An 18,467-nucleotide genomic window follows, 5' to 3' on the forward strand; every position below is an offset into this window, starting at 1 on the left:
TAGAGAATTGGAGACCGGTTTCACTTACTAATATAGATTACAAAATACTTACCAAAATTATCGCAAATAGGATGAAGCAGGATATGCCGGGCGTAATCGGGCAGCCTGAAAATATTGAAATAATAGCAAGACAGAAACTAACCAAACAGAAAAAAGGAGGGTTGGAAATACCGCATTTACAGGCAAAAACTAAAACATGTAAACTGGAAAATATTGGAATAACAGCGAAATTAAACGAATCAACAAAACTTTGGCACCACCACAAACTATACCTATTACGACCGACTATCAGAAAACGGAACAGAAATCCTTTCACAAATAATATGCCACACAAAACTGATCTAATAAAAGAATGGAGAACATGATAGCAATCTATGAAGACCTGGAATGATAAATCGAAGAATGGAAAGAAGCAGCGCATAAAGAAATATACCTAGCTACGAAAAAACTCTACACCTAGCCTACACCAAAGCTGCAATAGAGACAAATTGGCTGCAAATACACAATCCATAAAGCCTAAAAGATTTACGAAGTAGTAAAGAAAAAGTAACTAGCTACCGAATCGCAAATGACGGCTACCTCTTCGGAGCAAAGAGGAAGGAAAAATATATATTAAAGACAAGTACAGGTGACATAGCAATCACCGAGTGTAGACAATGCGGAAGCCAACTGGAAAGAGTGAAACTCATTGTATACGATTGCCCAACAGCGCAAAAGATATTCGAAAAGCCAAGTCGCATCACCGAAGGGGATCCAATTGAACTAAAAGAAGCTAATGTCATAAAGAACGAAGACACAGAAACCAAGAGATACCAAGCTAGAATAATACTCGCAGGTGGCGAGAGAGCGTAGTGGTATAATCCACTGCTGCAACACCAATGGGTTGCGGGTTCGAGTGCGACCGAGGCGCTGGAGGTTTATCTAGACTCCTCCTCGCCATCTCATCCGTACAAGTGGTGTCTTGTAAAAAGCCTATAGAACTGGGTCGTGCTACAAGTCGGGAGTTACGGAATATAAATGAAGATTACCGGCCTCGTGTAAATGACCATAGTAATAGTCGGCAAACACAATGAATACCACAAAAAAAGACTCGCAATATATAAACAGAAAATGATATAACATAGGAAAAAGTAGATCAAGAAAATCAGATGTCACAAAATAAAGAAGTAGTCAAAGAGATCTACAATCAAACATGTAGACCTCTAAAAAGTAGACTAGTACTAACAAATGAGCAAACAAATGAACTTGAACTTGCGTTGAACTCACCTTGAATACTTTACGTTTCCGCATCATCATAACCTTGAGAAACTTCAAGTTTTCGTACAAAAAAAAATGTGGAATAAAAAAAGAAATAAAACTATGAAAACGCCATATCAACAAGTATGATATACGGAGAGCCGAAAAAATTTTAAATTTCGCTCATGCGCACCCTTGTTTATTGAAAAGATTTTTGGATATGGCAAACAAAACAACTTGCGTTGTGATCGCCGATCAAATATAATCAACAACAACAACCGGGCGAAACCACACAATTCGACGATAATTTATTTCTAAAACTGCGACGTTCGGTCGCACCCAAATGATTCAATGTTTAATCCATCACACACTCAATTTAGAAATTGAATAGTATATTCATATTGAAATAAACCCGAATATTTTCGGCTGACACTCGTCAGGGGAAATCGTCAGCAACTAGTAGAGAATTGGAAAGAACATTGTATATCAACAATCGTATCGCAAAATATGACGTCACCAGCATGAAAGAGAGAGCGTTCAATGTACTATTTTTATGTGGTACACGAACTCCTTTTGTTGGCAGAGTTTTGGTTGGTTTATTTTGATAGAAGTCGACTCCAAGGCACACAAATGGAATTGTGAACGGCCCCGTCCAACGTACATTGAACGCTCTCTCTTTCATGCTGGTGACGTCATATTTTGTGATACGATTGTTGATATACAATGTTATTTCCAATTATCTACTAGTTGCTGACGATTACCCCTGACGAGTGTCAGCCGAAAATATTCGGGTTCATTTCAATATGAATATACTAATCAAATGTATATTGAAGTTCTGTACCTCAAAGAAGCTCTTCAATTTAGAAATTAGAATTTGAACGACTGGTCGGAATGTCGGCACAATAGCGCGTCTAAAAGAATTTATCGTGTGATAGCCATCGAAATATATCACCGATTTCAGTGTTTTTTACCAGCCAAATGATATCGCACATAAGAATGTATAGTAAGCTCGATACACCCTGTTGAAAAGTTTCTAGCCGATACAAAGCCTGGCACTACAAACAGCGGCGATGAGGTTGGGTGCATGGCAAAAACAATAACTAATTCCGGGGAATGCTATGCTCGAGACTTGAAAAACTAAATCGTGTTTCCATTTCAGACAAATTTACATTCAGCAAATCCGAATGAACGTTTTCGTTGCCAATATGGCAACGGTATGGATCCTATGGTGATGGGCTTCAGGTGTTTCGGAGAGAATGGCGAGATTCCCTCGCAACCATGCGGATATCCGGAGCAGACGACCGGCAACAGATTCACGAAATCCGTAGATGTTACCCGATCACACAAGTCATCGGATAAGTATTTACGAATGAAACAAAACCTTTTCAAAGTTCGCAAGTTGCTCTATTCAATACAATGTTTATGTTTTACGATCAGGCGAAGCCACTGACGTATCAGCCGGAATGTTGCCTTGTAATATACCATTGGAGTGGTCCTCAGTACAGTACACACGTTTTCAAGGAAGTTAGCATAGGCGGAGAGGCATGAACCGAAGAAACTGTAACGGCGAAACCTCCACGTTCAGGCAGAAACTGCGTCCTCGTCTGCCGTCGGGCACTAGATATCGAGACGCGCGTCCTTACCAGAGAAGACAAAAAAACACCGAACATACTCCTCAAGCAGTGGACGCGTGTGCGGATAGTATAGCGATGATGCAAATTCAAAATCGGCGGGACCAGCTTCTCCGACAAGTTTCCTCCAGAGAAGTCATTCCTGTCTCCGTTGGCGAGAGCGACGCGATTGTGACGCGTCATGACGAAATGCCTCATTTCAAATGTGAAATCGCCCATTATAATGACGGACGGAAATGGACCAAAAAGGGCAGACGGGTGAAACTCGAGTTAACTTTGAAGCAAAATGTATATGTACGGGAAGTAGTATCCCATAATTTTCGCGAACAGCCATATCTGATGTTTGCCTTCGTAGAAGCCGATGACTGGTACTACGTTACGGTTAATGCGAGAAAAAGACTGATCACCAAACGTGCTGATAAATTATCCGCTGCGGATTACACTGAAAAAAGTTATTTTTATCTAAGCATGGATTCTAAAGCAGGACACGGTGGATATATTTTAAGTTCGCGAGCTTATAACGGCTTCGCCATCACTGTCAATCGACGAGATCGGCTAGAGCTCACTGATAACCCCTCGCAGTGGAACAAATGGGACATCCGAAAAAGTGATGTAACCGATATGCATACGTAAATGTGATATTATTGCTTGGACAAATGTATTTCCTACGGCGGATTCAAGTAAGGTCTGTCTATGTAAGCCGCTCTGGGACATATTGCGAATATCCCTCGACAAGGCCCTTCGAAGTAGTTTTCGGGGTTGTCTTTGTAGAAATAGGAGCGTCAAACGAGCTGCTTATATCGCCCCGCGACACAGCAATTTTATCACCGGCCGTGGTCTACATTTACAAATCCGACGCAAAACGTACGGTAGCCATGGCGCATGCTGAATTGCTGGTTAAAAGAGTTTTTCCAACAAATTGCCCTACCAGCCCAACCTTATTGATTGCTATTGCAAACATTGTTACACGTTCTCTGTACCATTTGGCCTTTTTGCATACTATGATGTGTCGCATTTTTACAAGCTCATTAATTGGATCAGTTTCGAGTATTGTGACGGTTATATATAATTCCAATGATATTTGACGTATAGAATTATCACTAACTCGTGCAAATGATTTCTCCTTATCGACAAAAGTTAAGGGGACCACGTGAACTGAATCTGGAAAATAAATTTGATTGGACTGTTTTTGGGTCTGATTTTGTAACTTTTGCTTTTATTTTCTTTTGTTTCTTTTACCTTGCAACTACCAAGGAAATGTGTAGGGAGATAGCTGTGTGGGTTCGAGTCCGCATGAATGCGTTGTGGGTTCGAGTTCGACCGAGGTCGACTCGAGAATTCTTACCTAAGTGTTGGAGGTTTATCTAGGCTCCTCCTCGCCATCTCATCCGCGTAAGCGATATCTTAAAAAGCCTTAGAGAAGTGGGTCGTACTACAAGTCGGCAGCTACGGAATCAAAAACTAAGAAATATCGGCCTAGTGTAAATTACCATTGTAGTCGACAAACACCATGAATACCACAAACAAACAAACCAGGGAATTGTAAAACACCCATCAAACTCAAACGTAGTTCTAGTTTCATTTACAAGTTCCCTTCAGTTCGGTTTATATTAGCAATTTTTATAAGTTCAATACACCACAAAAATTCGATGCAATGAAAAGATCAGAAGGTGTCGAAACAACATAGAGTACAGTATTTGGAATCAGACACCCACCTTATCCTAGGCGATGTAAAGAGGAGGCATGTACACTGAATGAATAGTAAAAGAAGATAGTATAATAAAAAGCAAGGGTCAAAAAATGCCGGCAAGAAAATGTCCTCCTTTTGGGTACTGAAAATATGGTAGACATAATATCAGCTATCAGATACCAGTTGCTTGCATGACCTTTGACCACGACCAGTCTAGACTATCTCAACGGTACTATCTCTGAAAATGCAGTAACCCACATTATCAACTCACAACTGCATATGTGGGGGGAGTGGCGACGGCTGGGCTACTGTGTAAAGCTGAGTTGCACTATTACTGAACATCGCTCCTATTTAATCGAAGACCTGCATTAGGAGGCTGTCATAGTTATGACTAATGTGACTCAGTGAGCTGCACCCTTCGGCGTTTGCGGTTAGCACGAGAGGATAACAGGGAAAGGTCATAGCAGTTGAAGCTCGATTTATGTCAATCAACAATGACCTACCTCTAAATGTCACTGCCGTCACTCGCCTGTTAACGAGCGGTGCTGTTCGCCAATTAAGAGGAAGTGCGATTAGTTCGGTTGCCGTGCTACAGTATTAGCATTGAAGACGTCGGTTCTAAAAATCAGTAACAGTCCATAATTATGTGAAATTATGTGATGCCTCGCAAAAAACAAGCTTTCTTGACAAAATCTGATATTAAGTCATGAAATATCGGCCAAGGATATAGTCGTTAACAAAATGATAGGCGCTGGTTTGCTCGTCCATTATAACGCATCTTATAAGTAGGGATGAGCACAATGCTTCGAGTACTCGAATCCGAATCGAGCATCAATTGTAAAGAATCGAGTCGATTGGCGAGGGACGATTCACTGAAATTACACGTCTCCCGCAAAGCTGCTATGGTTATTTTATCAGAGAGAATCATAGTTCCGATACTTTTTTCTTGCCGTGGAAGCCTCGAAACCATCCCTGCATTCCGAACCTGTAGCGCAAGTCCGCCCGTGTTGACGGAAGCTACATTTTAGTGATTAAGCAGTAACATTGTCGGCCGGCGAAAGTCTCCAGAAACGTATCAAAAATATTGATAAAATGTGTACTAAAAATCAAATTACTGCAAGGACTTGATTAAACTTTTTCCTGATACATTTCACCAAAGTTACATTCTTGCTACACTATTTTTATGTCATTGCCGGCGCGATAGCCCGACATCAAGGCCTACAAATTTTGAAAGGTTTCAATTGTTTCAACTGCTAAGCATCACGGACAGTCAAAACGGGAATGACGTAATTCGGATCACGAGTGAGATTTTAGATTGGTCACTCCAGCAAGTTCATTACTATTAATGCTGTACTTAGAAAAACTAATTCGCGTGTGTGTTAGGTAGTTTCGTTTTCTGTCTAGTGTAGAAGTATTTATATTTATATTATATATACATTTTACAAGCGTATTCGAAGCAAACATTCGGGCTATGATGCAATCAGCTTTGTGTTTCCTGGACGCTTGACTTGAACCAAAAGTAGAATCAGCAAATCTACGAACATATCGCTGTTCTCAGATTCAAATGTCCGCCCTGTTTTAAGATTCGGAACCACTTATACTTTAATCTTTATTTTTGACAAATTGGTTACTGAGGTCGACCAGCTTATAAAATCTCGATAATGTGTCTGACGCGTGAACGTTGTCATCAAATCAATGTTGGGTGTGTTTTAAATATACAAATATATTATATCCATGTACTCACTATATAATCAAATACCAATATTGCGTTTTGGTTTATAATCCCAATTTTATATAGTACAGCCCGCGAATGGATTTAAATGTTGATTGCGACCCGCGAGCTAAAAAGTTTGCCCACCCCTGTCATAAAACCTTTTTGAAACAGACATGGTTAAAAATACCAAATAACGTTGCAGTGTAACTGATTTTATTTCATTTACGTTCCTATGAAAGTTACATCTTGAACTATCCATGTCATCTATGCTATTATGACGTCATCGATAGTGGTACCCGAAGACTATATTCAACTCGAAGTCTAATACTCGATTCACCCAGGCACACGTTTTTGACCTGCCCTACTTAGAACTATGGCTGGGCAGAATCGATTACCTGAGTGATTCGATCCTGAATCGGATAGTATGCTTCTGGTCGAGTATCCGAGTATCACACGCTATCACGTCATGACAGTATGGTAGATGTGGAAAGCTGAAATATGTACCTTTTCTGCTGCCACTAACAATATAATGGTTGCCCGACATATGAGCATGCGACACAATGGAAAACGACAGTTCAGCATGGAACACATCAGCATGCGTCACTTCAGCATGTGACTGTATAACCCAAAAACTTACCCTAACCCGAAACATAGCCTAACCTAACCTAACCTAACCTAACCTAAACCCTAACCCTAACCCAACCATAAACCTAACCTAACCTACCCCTAATCCGTAATTTAACCCACATGCTCATGTGTCGCATGCCAAATTGTCGCATGCCGAAGCGTCGCATGCTGTAATGTCGCATGCTCATATGTCCACGGACCCAATATAATGCCAGTTCTACATCATAATAAACATAATTCGCTATTGCATCGACTATGTCTATTTCATTGCTGTGGGCATGATCACGAGTTCACAGATATGTCATTTTCACCAACGCGCGTAACTTTGCACTACAAGCTTCGTGTGCTGTGATATGACCAGACCAGACGAGGTTTCAAAGTTTCTACAGTGGCAAATAATATCGTATCTATCATTGTCGTTGATGTAATAACTACCAAATATAGCGGTAACGAGCGTATGACTCCTCGCCACCTCATCCGCGTCAGCGGTGTCTTACAAAAAGCCTAGAGGTGGGCCGTGCCATAAGTCAGCAGTTACGGAAAATAATGAAGAATATCGGCCTGGTGTAAATGACCATAGTAGTCGAGAAACACCATGAATACCACAAAAACAAACAAACGAGCGTATGACTTCATTACTCAAAATATTCGTCTTTTATTATTCGAATCGAATCATTGGAATGAATACTCGATACTCGATACCAGTGGCGTGCGGTGAGGTTCATGGCTGGTGAGGCACGGACAGTGGACACCCCCCCCACACACACACACACACACGTAAAGTAGCCTACCTGATAAATAGATCCAAAATGTGAATAACAACAGCAGCGGGTATAGAGAGCATTTTCTTTGCACACTGATAGCCGTTGCAATTCCACAATATACAATACATGTAGGACTGGTCGCTATTGTGCTAAATGGGCAAGTTTAGACCGATAATAATTAATATATCTTGAAGTACCGGTATAAATTATTCGAAGCCTAAAGCAACGACAATGCAGCCTATGCAAGTAGCTATCACATACCACAATTTAACGGAAAATAAATAACAGCTACATAGTAGGGCAGGGGCGGGCAACATACGGCCCGCGGACAGTTTTCCGTCTTACATGATAATGTGGCCCGCAGCCCCAGTCTGCCGAGATTCCCAACTACTTGCTTACTACGTCAAATTTTAGTGAATGTATGTTATTTTATACGTATAACCGAAGCGTGCGAGAGTGGAGCTTACGCGTAACTTCGTCGAAGCGAGAAGACTTGCATTATCGGCATTTACGATTGTACTCAATCCTAATGTCGTTTGTGGTAATCATGATGGTGTTTGTCGATTACAATGATCATTTATACCAGGCTGATATATCTGATTTTTGTATTCGTAACCGCCGACTTGTAGCACGGCACACTTCTAGGCTTCCGTAAGACACCGCTTACGTTAGGGATCGCCAACTCAAAACGGGTCGCGTGTCACTTTTCAAATTCCGTGGAGGACGCTGGCCGCATGAATTCAATATCGAGATTAATTAGACAACACAGTTGAACAACGACGCTATCTCTTCACCTACTCAACCCTAACAAATTGATATCTGGGTAAATTTGGGGTACCGGGCTCATCGAACGCCCTGAAATCCTAAAATTAGGGATTGCACCGTGTGTTAATTGATCAGCTGGAAGCAGACATGACGGCGCCTGTATTACAAAATGCTATTCTCAAATCCACATTGTCTTCGTCATAATCGGCGAGAAATGGCTTTGAAGTGACATTGCTGTCGTTGAAATACATTCATTAAATTCGATTTATTCCTTGTATACGCCAAGTACTTAATTTTCCTATATCCGGCCCACCGACAGGAGAAGTTGCCCGCCCCTGTAGTAGGGGAATGTATTTGCTCTGCATTACGTATTGGCCGTCGCTACTATATAATTCCTACAAGACAGTCAAGAGTCAACTCAAGACTGTTGTATTCCGAAATCGATAGCGCGTTTCACTGTGTTGCGATTGTCCAATTGTTAGCGAATAATGCACGAGGCAAATTCGTTTGTGCCTCACCTGGCCATTGTTTCTCTGCGATGGCGTTGTTTGTAATAAAGCCGAATGTCACCTTCCTTGGCGATTTTGAGGGGGTTTTGGTGGTCTGACAATGTTAATATTTGGATTTTCGGAATCAGTGTGACGATAGCATTTGATTTATACCAGTTGCTATAAATTCCGAGCTATTTATTATGAATTGCATTGTCGCAGGTGAGGCACGGGCGGGTCGTGCCTCACCTGCGACAATGCAATTCATAATAAATAGCTCGGAATTTATAGCAACTGGTATAAATCAAATGCTATCGTCACACTGATTCCGTGTTCTAGCTAGTGTCGTCTGATATCGACGCCTCGGCTATAATTGAATCCCTTCGCCAGCTATCAAGGTTTAGGTAGAGGAATAATAGGAGCTCTAGCTGCATCCCAATTTATGTTTAGACAATGTGGAAGACGACACCATTTTCGTTGGATGCATCACAGCGTATGTCAGAGGTTCTTGACCTTTAATATCCTGACGAACATTTACGCTAATCTGCAAGCATTCCGGGAACACCGACATCTACCACATTGCACAATTAACTACAAAATACAATTAGTAAGCTACATTACTACGGATTACTGGTGCACAAAATGAACGGTGCATCAGCGTTAAAAGTACAAAACCATTAAAATATATTATTTTTATTAAAACGAAATCAGTATGATGAGTATTTATTGCTAATTGTGAATTCTGCTATTACATTTCAGACACCAGTTTGAATATGCGAGGCTTCGCCTTAGAAAGTGCCTTCGTAACGTTCTGTCTAGAGACGCAACAGCTAGATATCAGTTTCCTAATGCAAATGAGTTATTAAATTTTTGAGATAGAATCGGGTTTCATAATGATGGGGTGTCGATTTCGTACCGCAACCTCCCCTGGGTACGCCTCTGCACACGACGTAACAACAGAACACAGCTGATGGCGTCTAATTGTCTGCAGTCAATGATGGGCAAGACAGGCGTGTCATTACGAATCATATGCGTGAGTTGAGTGCTTCTGTGTGTCTGGACCACCAGCGGAACTCCTGAGACCGGCTTAGGGAGCCCCCGGCTTCATGGAAACACCGATCAAGAACCGCTGCTATATACGCCATATATTTTTCTTTATTGTAGATGTTTTCCTAGCTTCCAAATCATTATACTGGCTACACCCCAGTCATAGGTACGCACATACCGGCCGTTTGAGAACAGAATCGGTTTATCTTGTACAACGAATTCGGACGGATTATCCTGTCTTGGGTAAAATCCGATTCTTGTAGACGTCGAGTGCGAATTCGGTGAGTCATATACAGTAATTGGAATTTGACAAGAGGCTCATCAACTGTGACCAATGATAAAATTCAAAACTCGCATATAGTCCGCCCTCGAGATTACCGGACCACGATCTGAATTATCGATCTCGCCTTTAATGACATGCCACCCCATTTTTGTCGCTTGCTTTTTCTATACTATCTTCTTATACTTTCCATTCAGTGTGCATATGCCTCCTCTTTACATTGTCTAGGCCAGGGGCGGGCAACTTCTCCAGTCGGCGGGCCGGATACAGGAAAATTAAGAACTTGTCGGGCCAGATTTCTGAATCGATACATTATTCACCCATTTATCCACATATATAGGCTACAAGGAATATATCGTATTTATTGAATATATTTTAACGACAGCAATGTAACTTCAAAGCCATTTCTCGCCAATAATGGCGAAGACAATGTGGATTTGAGAACAGCTTTGTCATACAGGCACCATCATGTATGCTTCTCTCTGATCAATCAACACACGGTGCAATTCTCAATTAAGATTTCAAGGCGTTCGATAAGCCCGGTACCCCATATTTACCAAGATATCAATTCATTAGGGTTTAGGAGGTGACGAGATAGCGTGGTTGTTCAACCATGTGGCCTATTTTATCTCGATATTGAATTCATGCGGCCCGCGGCCTCCACGAAATTTGAAAGTGGCCCCCGACTCGTTTTGAGTTGGTGACCCCGGGTACAAGCGGTGTCGGAAGCCTGGAAGTGTGCCGTGCTACAAGTCGACGGTTACGGAATCAAAAATAAAAAAATATCGGCCTGGCGTAAATGACCATTGTAGTCGACACTCGACAAACACCGTGGTTACCACAAATGACGTTAGGGTGGAGTACATCGTAAATGCCGATAATGCAATAAGTCTTCTCGCTTCGACGAATTTATGCGTAAGCTCCACCATAGGCGCCGAGTTAGGGGGTGGCGGGGTGGCGCAGCCACCCCATGACACATTTATGGGGTGGCGGCCACCCCATACAAAAAGATTAAACGCCCGCCGTCTGCGATTTCAAATCATCAGCGCTGTCGATTTAGCGAGTCCGTGATAGCGCGTAAATGTCAACTATTACCGTTAACCGATACGCGCGCGAACAATTGAATACGCAGCTTCGTTGGCGACGATGAGCTGGTGCTTAAAACGCCCCAATAAATTGTAATCCGTAATTAGTAATCAGACAATCAAAGCAACCTCGTTTACGACGTCGATTACGACACGCTTGCGCCGAGAAACACCATCTTCTCTCTCGACCGGACGAGCGAATTCCCGTTCGTTCTTCTTCTCTAAATTAAATCGTATTTGCGCCCATATTCGTTTACAAAATATTTCTCGAGTTAGTTCCAAGATAGTCTCTTTAATTGGAGGCTTGGAGCGAAATAGAACATTGTGTTTGGGTATGACTGCGAATTGAAAGTCATTCCTGCGCAACGTGCGCATATTCATTACTCTAACAAGGCTTTGCCAACTTATCAGGAAATGCAACAATGCAGCTCGGACATCGTTTTAATGTGCAAACAATTGTCGTGATGTGAGACTTGGAACCCTATTGTACTGTACGCAAGTTGAGGAATTACTGATTAGATGCGCGCTTTCTCGTTTGCTATCATCTGCAGGCTACTAATTCTTGTCTGCTTTATACACTTGTATTCCCTCGGTGTCACTTGTCAGTGTTTGTTTTGTTAATAATACTGCGCATTGTGCAGTGCACGGCGTTGAATTACGTTGTCAAAATTGATGCAACACGAGATTCTCGCTGGCGCAAATTCTGAATTTATTCGATTAGTTTGAACGGGAACCTTCTATGTTCCAATAAACTTCATTACTGGACGGACTGCATCGAGCGCACCATATCGCGGATCGAATTTCAACCCTTTGGGATATGTATTTCTGTTGATAAGGTCGCGGCATTCGCCCATATTGCTCTTACTGCAATAACACGCGGATAATTAAAAGCGCACCATTTTAAGATCAAATTCGACTGGCTAATCGGGGCCTGTAGACCGTAGGCTCCGGGCTGATATTAACCAGCGCGTTGTCGGCATAAAAACCCCAGGTGCGTAGCCAGGGAGTTTCTCATTTATAACTAGAAATCTCGTCCTCTTTGAAATGTTAATTCACTAATTCGTATTATTGATGCTTCATACTGCAAATTAGCGAGAATCATGTGTATGCGAAACGGGTCATCGATATCTCATGTGCACTATCGTCGGTGGTTTAATTTACCGCATCCGCATGCAGTCCTGCTACCGTCCGCAGAAACACTTTCGCCGAACAGTAACAATCTCTGAGTGAAATTCTTTGTGTTTATGTATCTTTTTGATTAAAACTCAGGCCCGCGTCTGAACAAATTGTGCTCGTTGCCATTGCCGTATCTGGGTATTTAGATATGACTAACGCACCCTGTAATTGTAATTATTGCAGGTTTGCGGCATGTCTGCAATTTCGTTATCAGCGCAACTTTGCCAGCCGATTGTACAGTCCGATAAAATTAATTACTACTATATATTTCGCACCGCGTACTGATGCTGATTTCAGCAAACTAACGATCCTTATTAGATGGACAAATTCGACCTCATCGTTAGAAACGTAGATTTCATCGCGAGCTCTGAGAAACACCATCTCCTATCGCGATTTGACGGCTAAATATACGTCCACCTTCTACAAATTAAAGTCCATTATTGGCATCGATGAGGGCCGCAAGCCGCGTATAAAATATTTTGTGAACCATTTTTGTGATAAATATTCTTTGAGCGCAAAGTTGAACAGTGTTTTATTGTGTGTGCCTGCTAGACGGAATTTATTCCAGTGCCCATAATATTATTTCCAATTATACTTTACAAACGTAAATCTGGAAATGCAGCAATGCAGTCAAAATCGATGTTTTCATCAGCAACCAATTGTCGCGATGCGAGCTACTCAATACTAAGTAAAAACCCATCGTGTTGGCGGTAAGGAATAATTACTGATTGGCCGCGTGCGTTTGTAATAATTCTTGTCTGTCTTTCGCCTTCCAGAATTGTCGCGCCGTGTTACTGCTCAGTCCAGCGACGGATGCTGAGTACGCGGCAATCAATGACCTAATTCCAGAATCATCTCAGCGGGAGATCGCGTCGCGTTGCATTGTGCGATGCGGTATGCGTGCACACTGCACATACGAATTAAGCTAATTGGTCTCGGCCCCGCGTAACACTGATAATACGACTTGTTGAATTACAACTGAATCTTAGCGTCAGAATGAGTATTTCAAAAGGACGGGGGTTTCGACACCCCCCTGGCCACGCGCCTACCGCCACCCCATGCAAAAATAAAAGTCGGCGCCTATGAGCTCCACCCTCGATTGCTGCGCATTAAGGCTGTTCAAAAATAACTTTTTTTCCCGGATTCTAGGCATTCACTGATTAAATTGTCAGGTTACCCTAAAAAACGCTGCACACCAAATTTGGTTCAATTCTAACAAGTATTGGACTCCGCAGATCCGATTAAAATTTTTAATTTATTATGGAAAATAAAAAATAAAAATTCAAATTTTTCTGCCAACCCCATGAAATTGTTGAGCTGTCTTCAAAGACGTTGTAAAACAAATTTGAGTCAACTCCGACCAGTAGAAGCAGAGTTATGTGAGTTTTTCGATGATAATCCTCGGATTATCCTTGATCAGTGGATAATTCGCGATTTATCAACGAAAAACTCACGTAACTCCGCTTCTACTGGTCGGAATTGACTCAAATTTGTTTTGCAACGTCTTTGAAGACAGCTCAATAATTTCATGGGGTTGGCAGAAAAATTTGAATTTTTTTTTTTAATATTCCATAATAAATTAAAAATTTTAATTGGATCTGCGGAGTCCTATACTTGTTAGAATTGAACCAAATTTGGTGTGTAGCGTTTTTTAGGGTAATCTGACAATTTAATCAGTGAATGGCTGGAATCCAAAAAAAGAGTTATTTTTGAACGCCCTACCGCACATACATGCGTATAATGACATACAGTCACTAAAATTTGACGTATGTAAGCAAGTTGAGGGGAATCTCGGAAGACTGGGGCCGCGGGCCACACTGTCATGTAAGACGGAAAACTATCCGCGGGCCGGACAAAATCCCTTTGCGGGCCGGATCCGGCCCGCGGGCAGTATGTTGCCCGCTCCTGGTCTAGGTCAAGGTGGGTGTCTGATTCCAAAGACTACTCCAAGTCGTTCCGACACCTTCCTATCTTTTCATTGTATCGCACCTTTTGTGGTGCATTGAACTGATAAAAATTTCTAATATACCGAACTGAACTACATACCCTTTATTCAATCCGACCGGCCTATCTGAGTCGTAAATCACTTCAACTCACATCAATCGAAAACGAAACCCACGAACAAATCCATCAGCTCGACGCTAATGGGAATCATACGAGCGACACCGGCTCGCACTATTTACAAATTAGTTCCATCGTTGTTGAGTTAAGATGCTCAGCTCAAGCATGATGCTCCGGTCTAACCCCGAAACGATCAATTATTTATTGTTGCATACAGTCACATCGACAGTTCTAACAAACAACACTCAAGCGATAATTACCGCTAAGGAAATACCAGTCAGCTCAGCTTTACTAACACTTGAAAACCGTATCTGAACGTGTCAAGTCGGAAGGAGGCAATGAAGCAACTGAAAGGCCCAAGTTCCGCAAATGCAAAACTCAAGACCATTCGGTGGCTTCATGAGACGACAATAATCATGCAGTGAAAGCCAGAATGCCAACGAAAATTCATCTCGACTGAAAATTTCTGTATTTCAGTCTGAAATAATAAACGACATAGCAATACTCGCTTTAATAGGGTAATTAGAGGTACTAACCCAGTTACGTACGACATTGGACCTGTATTTTAATATAACTGGATTATAAATATGAGCATGCAATGCAGTCATTGATACGATAAGGCGCGTTGTAACATGATAGGACGGTGTTGTCTTAACTGGATTTCGGAAATTAGTAGGGCAAGTTTTTGCAACTCTTGCAACATTTTTCACAGCTACCGGGAGCTTCCTAGATATTCAGACTGTATGTAGTATGGTGTTTTAAGCTGTTTTTAGGAATTTTATGTTGCAACTTTTTGCAAATTTTTGCTACGTTTTCATGTACTTTTTCGAAATTTTTACTGAAACTTTTATCAAGTATTGCGCAAAACGTAAATGAGTCATTTAAAAACCATGCTATTACACTATTTCTAGTTTCGTTGTGTCTTTGATTTGCTTAACAAAGCGCTATGTGATAGATTGCTCCATCGCAATGTTATGACGCAAGGGCTTGCAAGCAAGAAGTTCAAAATTCCCAGCCAAGCATGACATTGCCTAAACTATATGTAAATAGATCGCTTGATTGATTCACTGTCGTTAAAATTTGAGGCCCTTCCTAATATGACGGACGCTCAGGCGAGACCGTCAAAAATTACATTTTCACTGGGTCACCTTTTTTCAGGCTGTTGATTTTGTAAAAGTCGCCAACACTGAGTTTTGCTGCAATGTCTTGGGTCAAGTTTGAAGACCTAGGGGTTTGAGATTTGGTCAGTAGTGGCCCTACGGTTGGGGGTCCTGGGCAATACTCCCAGGGGCCCCCTATAAGCATGTAATCGCAGCTTCTGGGGGCTCCAGCCCAGACCCCCTTTTGCTTCGGTTTTTAACAATTGAATATTAGTGCGCCATATGGGGTGCAATTATGTGATGTGTATACTATATGACACTCTATAACGGGTTTAAAGCAGTGTTGGGATGACTCTCGAGTCGTGACTTGACTCGAGTCAGACTCGAGTCACCTTTTTCGTATGACTTGACTTGACTTGAGTCACTTTCCTAAAATGACTTGACTTGACTTAACTCGGCGTATCAGAAATGCAAATTGACTCGTGACTCGGAGCAAAATTCACGAGTCAATTTCAAGTCATCAAGTAATCGGTGTCGATAAAAATCACTGTATCTTGCATGTGTTCGGATTGTTCACGAAACGCTGGTGTAACCCGTGACAGCGACCAATCGTGCGTTTTAGTGAGCCTTCATCGTTCTCTCACAAATAAATTGACCGCAAACGAAGTGATCGAAGCTTACAGCTTACGTTGTCGTAAACTAGTATAGTAAAGTAATTTAATAGCAAAATGTCTATTTCTGTACTCTGTTCTTACCTCAACCAAACCTATTGTTTTATTGAAATTGGATTCGAATATTGTTTATTATAGTCCTCAACCATTGGCGCAAGCTGGAATTGTATCATGTCAATTTGTAAATGGATAATGTATTGCATCCTATCAATTCGATTCTCTATTTTCTAGTTTGGCTGGTAACTTTAAACTGAGGCTATGCAATTACTCACGTACGTTAGCAATACAGCGCCTTCTTGCGTGTATACTCAACTCCATATTCGTTCATCGGCTCAAAATCAATGACCACTCAATCTGTATTTCAGACACCCATCAAAATGCAATGGCGTAATCATGCCTCATACTTCCAAAAGGCAACTTGACTTGAATTGTGACTTGACTCGTGACTTGACTTGACTCGACTTGACTCGAGTCACTTCCAAAATTCGAGTGACTTGACTTGACTCGAGTCACCTTCGAAAATCGATTAACTTGACTTGACTCGAGTCAAAATGTGCAATGACTCGAAATGACTCGTGACTCGAAGGTAGTGACTTGATCCCAACACTGGTTTAGCAGGCTTAAATGTTGAATTGCTCTAGCTCCTGAGCCTTCTTTATCATACATTGTGAAATTATAAAAGAAATGAACCAGCTAACTATAGCTCATGTCTTCGTGTTGAATATGTATGGCACGTCCTCATCGCGTAAGCGCTGTCTAGCAAAAATCCTAGAAATGGGCCGCGTGCTATAAGTCGGCAGTTACGGAATAAAAATGAAGAATATCGGCCTAATGTAAATGGCCATTAGTAGTCGACAAACACCATGAATATCACAAAACAAGAAACAAAAACGTATGGCATGTAGCATGAAATAATAGAATAGCGATACAACTGCTGCAGGATAAATAGACCACACTAATCTGGAAAGCTATCGGCTAACATCAGTAATAACCCAACACACCATGTCGAAGTTTAAACCGGACGCTGGATCTGACCATATCTATTATTGCATGGTTGCAAGGATAGACTACATCCAAACTACACCCCTCTACGGCAGTGGTCGGGAACCTGTGACTCGTTTGGGTATGAGATAGGGCTCTTCAACAGATTTTAAATTTTTTAATTAATTTAATTCAAAACGTCATAGCTATCCAGTATCCATGTTATTGATTGGTAAGTAAGTAGCTTTCTAGTACCGTCGTTAAAATGGTAGGTGTCTAGCGCAACGTTTGTTCACCGATTACTAGAGTGTTGATCACTATTTAGATATTCGGAATCAGTGCGACAATTACATTCGATTAATATCAGTGATTATAAATTATACGCTATTTACGATGAGTTGCGCTATCACAGGGGCGGCTTGGACCGTCTGTGCTTCACCAGTGCCTTATCTCTCCTTTCGCGCATTATTTTCGAACAATAAATTTGAAAATTGCTTGATTTTGGGAGTAAAAATGTTTAAAATCTAGCCATTCATAAACATCGCTAGAAAATACCAATAATCATGAAGGTTTCAATGTATATACTGCAATTGTGAGTGACCATGTTTGGCTTCACCTACGCATGTGAGAAGAGAGAATATGGCGCACACCACGAATTTCATGTATCAGTGCTACCAATACATCACGAATTTTGAATTGCGGCGTAACATTGGGTCAATATGGCTCTTCGGTTGAAAAAGGTTCTCGATCCCTGCTCTATAGTCAAACGTTTCCAAATCCTAATTCGTAAAATAATAAAATCAGTGCATGGGATTAGCGGCCATCCTCACTATGTTATGTTAAGCAATGAAAGATGCGTCTGAAGGCCGACATTTCGACAAGATTTGGAGCAGTAAATATTTATCTACTGAAGTTTTTTTAGTTTATAGTGAGTACCGAGCAGTTCTCCATGTTTAAGTGACATATCACGAGAACAATCATGCAGCGAATAGTCTAGGGATGGTGTGAACCTCTGAAAGGTTCAGGTTCGTGTGAACGCGAACCTTTTTGAAAGGTTCTGTGTGAACGCGAACGTGAACCTCGTGACGTCACGTGACGTCATATTGCTAATTCCAACCCTTTCTTTCAATGAAGTGGTAGCCTAATATGCC

The 18,467-nt window shown here is 41.5% G+C and overlaps 1 protein-coding gene across 1 annotated transcript in view; it reads right to left on the bottom strand.

Annotated features, from left to right (window-relative positions):
• LOC145445610 (glutamate--cysteine ligase catalytic subunit-like) overlaps positions 1-15,999 on the bottom strand; it is a 39,855-nt gene extending 23,856 nt beyond the window's left edge. Inside the window, exons 1-2 of the mRNA XM_080323808.1 lie at positions 14,550-15,999; positions 5,061-5,175 (exon numbers count right to left, since the gene is read on the bottom strand). The gene's annotated coding sequence lies outside the window, so the exon portion shown is untranslated. The remainder of the gene's footprint in view (positions 1-5,060; positions 5,176-14,549) is intronic.
• Positions 16,000-18,467: the final 2,468 nt, after the last annotated feature.

The sequence above is a fragment of the Botryllus schlosseri genome, chromosome 8 (assembly GCF_051294905.1).
Source record: "Botryllus schlosseri isolate E-star chromosome 8, Bs_hap1, whole genome shotgun sequence".
Lineage (NCBI taxonomy): Eukaryota > Metazoa > Chordata > Ascidiacea > Stolidobranchia > Styelidae > Botryllus > Botryllus schlosseri.